This window comes from Rhinolophus sinicus, linkage group LG01, assembly GCF_036562045.2.
Source record: "Rhinolophus sinicus isolate RSC01 linkage group LG01, ASM3656204v1, whole genome shotgun sequence".
NCBI lineage: Eukaryota > Metazoa > Chordata > Mammalia > Chiroptera > Rhinolophidae > Rhinolophus > Rhinolophus sinicus.
Genome location: NC_133751.1, coordinates 50,113,753 through 50,123,970, shown reverse-complemented (window position 1 = coordinate 50,123,970; position 10,218 = coordinate 50,113,753).

Below are 10,218 nucleotides of genomic sequence, written 5' to 3'. Positions count from 1 at the left end.
GATTTTGTAGCCAGCAACTTTACTGTATTCGTTGATTGTTTCTAATAGCTTTTTGGTGGAGTCTTTAGGGTTTTCTATATATAGCATCATGTCATCTGCAAAGAGTGATAATTTAACTTCTTCATTCCCAATTTGGATGCCTTTTATTTCTTTCTCTTGCCTGATTGCTCTGGCAAGGACTTCCAACACTATGTTGAAAAGCAGAGGTGATAGGGGACATCCCTGTCGTGTTCCTGAACGTAGAGCAAAGGGCTTCAGTTTTCTCCATTAATTATGAGATTAGCAGAGGGCTTGTCATATATGGCCTTTATTATGTTAAGGTATTTTCCTTCTATACCCATTTTATTAAGTGTTTTAATCATAAATGGATGTTGTATCTTGTCAAATGCTTTTTCTGCATCAATTGATATAATCATATGATTTTTGTCCTTTATTTTGTTTATGTGATGTATCACATTGATGGATTTGCGTATGTTGAACCATCCTTGTGCCCCGGGGATGAACCCCACTTGGTCGTGATGAATAATCTTTTTAATGCATTGTTGTATTCAATTTGCTAGAATTTTATTTAGGATTTTTGCATCGGTATTCATTAGAGATATTGGTCTGTAGTTTTCTTTTTTGTGCTGTCCTTACCAGGTTTTGGTATCAGGGTAATGTTGGCCTCATAAAATGAGTTAGGGAGTACTGTCTCTTCTTCAATTTTTGGAAGAGTTTGTGCAGAATTGGTATTAGATCCTCTTTGAAGGTTTGGTAGAATTCACTAGTGAAGCCATCTGGTCCCGGACTTTTGCTTTTGGGAAGGTTTTGGATGACTGATTCAATTTCGTTACTGGTGATCGGTCTGTTTAGATTTTCCAGTTCTTCATGGTTCAGCCTTGGAAGGCTATATGTTTCTAAGAACTTGTCCATTTCTTCTAGGTTGTTGAATTTGGTGGCATATAGTCCTTCATAGTATTCTTGGATGATCCTTTGTATTTCTGTGGTGTCCGTGATAACTTCCCCTTTTACGTTTCTGATTTTGTTAATCAGTGTCTTCTCTCTTTTTATCTTAGTAAGTCTAGCCAAGGGTTTGTCAATTTTGTTAATCTTTTCAAAGAACCAACTCTTTGTCACATTAATTTTTTCTATTGTCTGAAAAAAGATAATCTTAATAAGCCTAATCACTGTTCTGAAAAATAATACGGAAGATTGGAGCAAGACAGCAGAGTAAGCATGCCCTGTAACCTTCCACCCCATCCCCAAATCCCTAATAGCAGGAAAGGAAAAAATTCCTTTATCTCTTCCAAAGAATGGGCTACTTCATCCAAGGCAACCTTAGATACTAATGTAACTATCTGGTTTGTCACTGGCACTTTAGACTAACAGTAGCCCACTTCTACGGGCAAGGAGGCCAGTTCAGATAAGCAACCCTAGATTCATATCTACGAGAGCCTGTGTCCTTGGATGACTCCCAATACCAAAATCCTGTATTAGTCAAGGAGTCCGCCACAGTAATTTTGGAAAAGCTGGAGAAGCAAAGGGAGGGAGATGGTGTCGCCCAGAGATCAGGAAGCAGCTACTGCCCCGGAGCTGTAGCCCATAAGCCTACACTCACTGGCTGGACTGCTAGAGCTTCCACACTGCACTGAAAAGGAGCCAGGACTACTGACACTGCCGAGGACACCACCTGAAACACAATGGCTTCTCCCCTCGTCCCCCCTTCAATATTGCACAATTGTCTCCCATTTGCATAATCTCACTGACACTCATCTGGCAAGGGAGTCTAGGATATGACATCTCAGACCCCCAGCTTCCGGAATACAAAGGGGATTATAAAATAGTGGATATAGGGCTAAGTACCAACAGACATGATCTGACGTAGGCCACAACTTCAACCAATGGAAGAATTTACACCCAAGGAAACAAAGTTAGTAGCAAAAAGAAAGGGGGCATAACTTAAGAATAAGTACAATTACTTATTTAGAGAGATGACAGGAAATAGCATACATGAACATAATTAATGAATACTCTGCCACAGTAGGAGGTAAAAATAATTTTCTCTTCTTTAAGTCACCACGTTTATGGTGATTTGTTATGGCAACCAACCCTAGGAAACTAACACAGGCAAGCCAAGCTAGGGAAAGAGTTCTTACATATGACACCAAAGACAGACTATTAAAGAAAAAATGGTAAATGAGACTTCATGAAAATTAAAATTTTTGCTCTGCAAAAGACCCTGCTCAGAGGATGAAAAACCAAGCTACAGACTGGGAGAAAATACTTGCAAACCATATATCTCACAAAGAATTTGTATCTAGATTACACAAAGAACTCTGAAAACTAAAACAAAATAAAACAAAAGTATCCAACTAGAAAGTGGGCAACAGACATGAAAGATATTTCACAAAATATGATATATGGATGGCAAATAAGCACATGAATAGAAGTTCAACATTTTTAGCCATTAGGAAAATGCAAATTAAAACTACCAATGAAATATCATTAACACATCTAGTATAAATGGCTAAAATTAAAAACAGTAAGAAACATACAAGAAGTGGAGTACAGCATTAGGAATAGAGACAGTGGAAATGTAATGGCTGTGTGCGATGTCAGAGGGGTAGTAGATGGGGGGAGGGGGTTATCACTGTGTGAGGGATATAAATGATAAATGTTTAACTATTACATTATTTTGTACACCTGAAACTAGTTTAAAAAAAATAGTAAGAAACAACATAATGGTAGATACATGTCATTATACATCTGTCAAAACCCATAGAATGTACAACACAAGGAGTGAACCCTAATATAAACTATGAACTTTGGATGATTTATTTTTTTAAGTAGGAAAAATAGCACAAATTTTTTAAAGATCGAAAAAGCATTGAGAATGCTAAATTTGGGAAATGACACAATGAAAAGGGATCGCTGATAATTTGCCAGTGGGAATGAAAAATGGTATAGCCACTCTGAAAGAGAGTTTCGTAGTTTCTTTAAAAATTAAACAGCAGTCACACTCCTGAGCATTTATTCCCCCAAAATGAAAACTATGTCCAAACAAAACCTACACATAAAAACCTGAATATCTGTTCATATATATATTTGCTTATAAAATAAATTACTAGAAATAAAATTGCAAGATCAAGGGGTATGCACACCTTAAATTTTGATAGTTGTTGTAAACTGACTTTGAAACATTCACTAGTGACTTATCCTGCTCCCAACATAGTATGAAAGTACCTGTTTCCTTATACCCTTACCAATATTAGATACTGTCATTTAAATATTTGACATTCTAATAGACTTTTTAAGTATCTCATTTTAATTTGTATCTCTTTGATTATGTGTGAGGATGACCTTCTTTTCATGTATTTATTGCTTATTTGTATGTATTTTCCTGTGTTTACTCTCTTTGTCCATTTTTCTTGAGTTATTTTCATAAATTTTTTAAAGTTTCTTGTATATCAAGTACATTAATCCTTTGTTATATGTTTGGAAAATTTTTACTTTTAAAAATGTTTTATACAAAATTTTTTGCTTCCTGTTTAGCCTAATTTCTTTTATCATTTTCCTTTTGGCTTCTGGATTTTGTGTTTTGTCTGAAAGATTCCTCCCATTCCAAAGTTATTCTTTAAAATATGTTTTCTTCTAGAATATTCATGATTTCTTTTTCTTTTAATTCAATATTTGACCAACCTGTAATTATTTTGTCAAAACGACAAAGACCACCTATAGCGTTCATTGAAGACCGTTTATTCCAAGCTTATTATTCTAAGGGAGTCACTGTTATCACTTCCTTTCCAGCAGAGACTGGAAGGGAGTTGAAAGAAGAGTGAGTTTTATGGACTGGAAAGAAGAAATCCTATGAGTTTCTGGTGAGTATTCTTTTAGGGTGGGATTTTCTAGTAGGGTGGGATTTGGGGAAGTGAGAGAAGCTTTCTGATTGGTTTTCAAGTACATGTAGCAGTCTTTGAGCCACTATCTCCTGGTACAAAAGTGGGGGCTTTCTGGGCCGGGTAGGGTCATATGGGTTTTCCCTACTTCAACTGAAAGAAAATCTGGTCCTCAGCTTGGGAGTCTTGTTTAAGCAATTCCTTGCGTTTTAAAAAATGAGGTAAATCCAGCTTTATTTTTTTTTTCTATATTCCCAGTGAACCTAACACCAATTTTCATGAATATCTTTCAGTTATAATTTTAAATGTCTTGTTCATATACTCACTTTTCAAATGTATGGGGGTCTAGTTTAGAATTCTCTGTTCATGTGTTTATTCCTTGTCAGGACTATGCATCCTCTTGGTCTGTGAAAGCAGCATGATGCAAAGCAATGACTATGAAGTCTATCCATTTATAAAGCCTGATAGTAAATATGTAATTAGGAGACTGTGTTTTATAAAACTTTCCATCCCTATACTCTGACATGGAGCCTGGCATACAAGAGGGCTCCATACGTGTTGGCTGAATACAAAAATGCTAGTGTGGCAATGAAACATCTGGACCAGGAGTTGGAAGACCTGGATTCTAGTCCCTGCTTTAACTGCAGGCTGGTTGGGTGACTATGCTACATATTAATGGAGTGGTAGCTGGGAAATGGCCTCCATTATTAGGGTCCATAATTTCTACTTCTTCTTGAAGCTAGGAGTTACCATGTGACAAAGTTTTCATCAATAGAATTTGACAAAAGGTAATGTGTGCTACTTCAGGGTTGAGCCTTAAAATACTGCATGTGTGATCCTTCGATTCCTTCTCTACCTATGAACTGGAATGTAGATATGCTTGTGACCCAGTTTTGGAAGGGGAAGTTTTTTTGTTTTGTTTTGCTTTTTTTTAGAACTATGTATTTTTTCTAAGTTTATTGAGGAATAACTGACAAATATAAGAGTATATATTTAAAATACACAATGTGATGATTTGATATACATATACATTGTAGAATGGTTACCAAGATCAAGATAATTAACACTTCCACCACCTAACAAAGTTAACTCTCTCTTTTGCGTGTGGGAAGAACGCTTCTGATCTACGCTGAGAAACTGTCACGTATACAATACTTTTCATTGGCTATAGGCCTGTGACCCAGTTTTGACCATACAAAGATGACGTTCTAGGGGATGGTGGAAAAACCTGACGGAACTGGGAATCCCAACTAGCTGTGTGGAGCAGACTGGTCTTCCTACCTGCCCTGGACGGCTACCTGAGATAGAAATCAACGTATTGTTTATTATATTATTGGGTCTCATTTTTTGCAGCATCTCTCTAATACACATGGCATGTGGCATTCCACAAAGAAAAGAGTTCTGCAGTCAAAGAGTTTGGGAAATGAAGTAATTAATAAAAGTACGCAGGTTTCCTTCGTATAAAACTTCTCTGAGCCTGGATAAATGTTTTCTTTCCTCCTATATTAGAACTTGAGGGAGAAAAATGCTCATCTCTTGTATTCTCTTACTGGTTCTGAAAAACACATCTGGAAAATCCTGATTTAGATCATTTCTATTTCCTCTAAATATTGCATAATGCACAGCTAGTGTTTAGTATGCATTCAGCACACCACATTTTAGAGAATCAAGACTGCCTTTAGTCCAACTCCTTCAGCTGGAGCATGTTATTTCTAGGGGACAACAGGCAATAATTTTAAACCATAGAAAATATGAATAATTCTTCCAAAAGTTTTAGATTTTGATCTCATTGTTCTGTATTCTTTGTCATCTAAACAAATGGGACGATGACAAAAGTTTTACCCACAGAAGAGTCAACCTGTTTATTTTTTATTTTTCTTACTTTCAAAGGGCTTTAAAAATGTGCTGCAACCACCATTCATTCAGCAGTTATTTCCTGAGTGGCAACGGTGTGCAAGACCTTGGAGAAGACACAAGTTCCATGGGGCCAAGTTGAAAGTCAAAGTGGACCATCCTGGAGCACCCGGGGGCAGCACCTGGGAACATCAACAATGATAACTGGTATTGAAATGGCTCCTCTGGTTGCCACCGATGATGTTTGTGGAGAGTTTCCTCCTGTGAGGCCTGGGAAGTCTGGGCACTTTGCACTCAGCCAGCACCATCAAGTGTGGCCATTTTCAACGCTTCAGAAAACCACTGAGGTTCAAAGGATTGGGGAAGCTTTGGACTGTGTTTCTGTATGAGTGGCTGGCTAATCAATGGTCAAAATTGCTTCAACGGATCCAAGTGATGTATTTTCTGACTATTCTAATAGTCAGAACCCTAAAGAGTCTTCTGCCCAGCTCTAGTTCTTACATATTCTCATTGAGAAATGTATATATTGTGGTTGATAACGTAATCGAAGAGACCAAAGCAAAGAAGTCTACTGAGAAACATATATCAAGACTCACTGCATGAATGTATATTGTAGAAAGTGTGACAATATGCTACCATATATGGTGCAGGACTATACTTTCTTTTTACTTGGTAGATATGGCCAATGTTGTTAATGCAGCAAAGGGCTCTGTGTGCTTTTGAAAAAAATTTGTTGATTCAAAAGCCTAGGTTGGATCTAAAGCAGGCTCCCCGCTTTGGGAAAGGCATCCCCACAGCTTTTCAATGGTTGCTGAATGTAGATGAAGGAGGTCATAGTCAGTTATTCCAAGAGCCCTCTCTCCAGCATGTTGGTCTGTCGAACTCCCGAGACCCTGTAGCAACACTCCTGTGCCTTTCTCTCCTCTTCCTCTGCAGCTGACATCACTGTGCTTCACAGCTGGCTGGTCTCAATCCTCCTCCTTCTCTACAGATATTTAAGAAGCAGGAATCAAGAGGTGGAGAAAGGTGGGACTCACCTCCATGGATAAGGACCAAGGATAAAGTCAGGAATGAGCTGAAGAATTCCAGAAATAGCAAGTCACAAGGTCTTGTAAACTGTGCTTGGACAGTGAGATCAGGAAGAGCCCTAGCTCCTGAGGTTGCTTCCTGCTCTCCTGCAGTCTGTGTAGGACCAAATGAGGCCGTATCTATTTTCCCAACATTTCTATAACCAGCCTCATCATGCTCCTACATCCAGCTCCTGGGGCATCTGTCCCATCAGGCAGTTCCTCCTCCTCAGAGGGCTAACCCCAGCCATGAGGGGCCACCGTAAAGGCATACTTTAGGGTGACCCCCATGATCTCTGCCCCCAGGTGTTCACTCTCTTTAGCAATACCCTCCCCCTGTCAGTGTGGGCAAGTCCTGTGACTTGCTTCTAATCAGTGGAATATGGCCAAGGTGACAGGGTGCACACAAGTGTGTATGTGATATACTACATAAGATTATGATGCCCCTCTTGCAAGGATACTCCCTGTGACTCGTTCGCTTTGAAGAAGCAAGTGGCCATGTTGTGAGCTGACATATGGAAAGGTACATGTGACAAGAAGCTGAAGGGGATCTCTGGTGAACAGTCAACAAAAAACTAAATCCCTGAATGTGGCAGTCCGCGAGGAACTAGATTTTGACTCTAACCACATGAAGCTAGAAGTGAATCTGTTCCCAGGTGATTGTCAGATAATATCATAGCCCAAGTCGATGCCCTTATTGCAGCTTTCTGAAAACCTGAAGAGGACCCAGCTAAGTCATGCCCCAAGTCCTGACCCACAAAAACTGTGAAATAATAAGTATGTATTGTTTTAAGCTTCTAAGTGTGTGGTAATATTATTACGTAGCAATAGAAAACTAATAGTCATAAATGTGAGCTGAGAGAGAGGCACTGGTACAAAGTGATAAGTGACGTGAACCTGGGCCATCTCCTCATACAACTTTCTGCTGCTGGTTCCTCCCAACTTTAAAGCTTGGTGAATTTGACAGAACCCAGCTCCTAATGGGCAAATCTGGAAACTTGGTCACTTAATGTCCCATGGTTAGGTGCTCAGTCTCTACCAGGGCTTGTAGCACATAAGGATATCTTTTCCGAATGATTCTCTGCTGCAGATGGCATAGATTTGCAGCAGGAACCTAAGGATTTGTGCTGTGATGCTGCTTTTCTCCACATGGCATCTTTCCCCAGCCCAGATAACTCTAACAACATAGAGTCCTCTGGGTTGTACAGCTCACTGGTTGTATTGCTGAAGCATCTCAGATGCTTACACCTCAGCGTGGATTGGCTACAGAACCCTTTCCTACTGGCAGTTTTCCTTATCACTAACAAGTGAGAACAGTTATTTCTAAATACGGAATATGCTTCCCCAGAATCCAAAAGCCTTGCCAGGCATTGTGCTTAGTTGTGTGAGACGTGAGATAACTTGTCCTAATTTGGTGGGGATGGAAGGGTATGTCCCCAGCTTGCCCCAAACCACTGATGTGGTAATCCCCTGAATCTTCATTTAGCATTTTTTTGCCCTCTGGAATGCACGTGTCCTACCCAGTCCTCCAATGTATTTGCCACTTCTTGCTCATCTGATCATTAATATAGTAGGTCATGTGGTCATCTGCTGAATGTCTAGATGGTCCGGGTTTTTAAGGCTACATTATGGCAGAGGGCAGATTTAACACAGTTTGGGGGCAACAATGAATGTATACTGTGTTCTGTCCTATGTGAATGTGAACTGCTCTGGTCCTCCTTCCTAATGAGGATGGAAATGAATACATTTATCAGATTGACGACCAGGTACTATGTATCCAAGGCCATTTTAAACTGGTCTAGTAAAGATTCCGTATCTAGTTCACAGCTACAATTGGGAAGCTACTACTTAACTGAGTTTACGGCCACCCACTGTTATCCTCTAGGGTACATCTAGTTTTTGTTGGGGCCATACTGATGAATGGAATAGGCATATGATGAGGACCACCATTCCTGCCTACTTTAGGTGTTCAAGGGTGGCACTAATATTTGCCATACCCCTTCATATGGTATTGTCTTTGATTTACCATCTTGGCTGTGGAAGGTAGGGTGGTTTTACAAGCTTCTACTTGGCTTTCTCCACTATGATAGCCCTTGCCCCATAGGCCAAGGAACCAGTGTGGGTTCTGCTAATACCTAAGTATGGCCATTTCCAGTATTCTTTTGGGAACAAGGGAAATAACCAGCAGGTGAGTTATGGAGCCAGTGGACCTACCATGAGCCAGTCCTGGTCAGAACTCCATTTATTACCTGACCCCTTATCCACCCACTCCGATAGGGGAGTGCTTTGGGTCCCTGGATATCTCAGCTCAGACCTTGTATCCAACAGACCTTGAAAGGTTTCATATTTCTCTTTCCCTCCATGTATAGTTATATGAGTAAATGGCTTTGGGAAAGACTGAGGAAATCATTACCTTATACTTTTGTCATGGTGTTTGCAGGGTCCTTTTCCATGAGGACCTAATTTCTCTAGCAGTCAGTGAGATTTGTTTTAGAGAACTGGCTCAGGTCTGGAAATTTAGAAAGTGAACATGACTTTTTATTATTGTGGCTCTGGTAAGCCTCCTGATCATCCATCTTTGATTTTTCTTTTTTGGTTGCATAGATCGAGCAACACACTTGTTTGTTGCTCTATCATGTCCCTCAGGATGCTATGCTGTATTAACCACTTCTCTAGCTGTCTGTGAGTCAGACCTCCCTGACTGCCTCTGAACTTGCCACTCATGATGATAACTGCACCTAGCTTGCTTTTGAGATTAAGCATTGCCATCTGGCCTCTATTATTTTGGAATTCTATTGTCCCCATTAGTATCAGAAAACCCTGTTCTGTCCCAGCATCTCCCACCAACAGCCTTGATCTACAGAGGACAACCCACCACTGAGCTTCTCAAAATGCTGGAGACCCCTCATCAGCACATTCCTTATCACTTTGGACAAGAACACTATCCCAGGAACAGAGTGGGCTAATGGATATACATAGTATATCCTACTTCTCTGAATCTTTTGATTTCTTCCCCCAGTGTTTGCCACTGTAGTTCTGGCATTTCTACTTTACTTATTGTGGGCCATTGCTTCTTCCAAGCTTCCAAGGGCCAACTAAATATTATTACCTGGGGTTTTGCCAAGATGTCAAATCCTATGTCATAGGTTTATTCTCCCCTTCCCAACTTTATATTGTCCCCCTTCATCCAGTGCAGTCCCTTACATGCTCTCCGGCCAGTCATAATATCCAGTCCTGCAGCTCCTTTAGCATATAGTCCTTTTCCACCTAAAGCCAGTCCAGCATTTCCTCAGCTGGGCTGCATTGTGACTTAATCCTATCGCTCTGGTGGTCAGAGTAAAGAGTGGGGTAGACGGTTGGGGAGTAACAGGAGATATGTATTGTCTCAGAAGGCAAAAACTTCTACATCACCAAGCTTATAC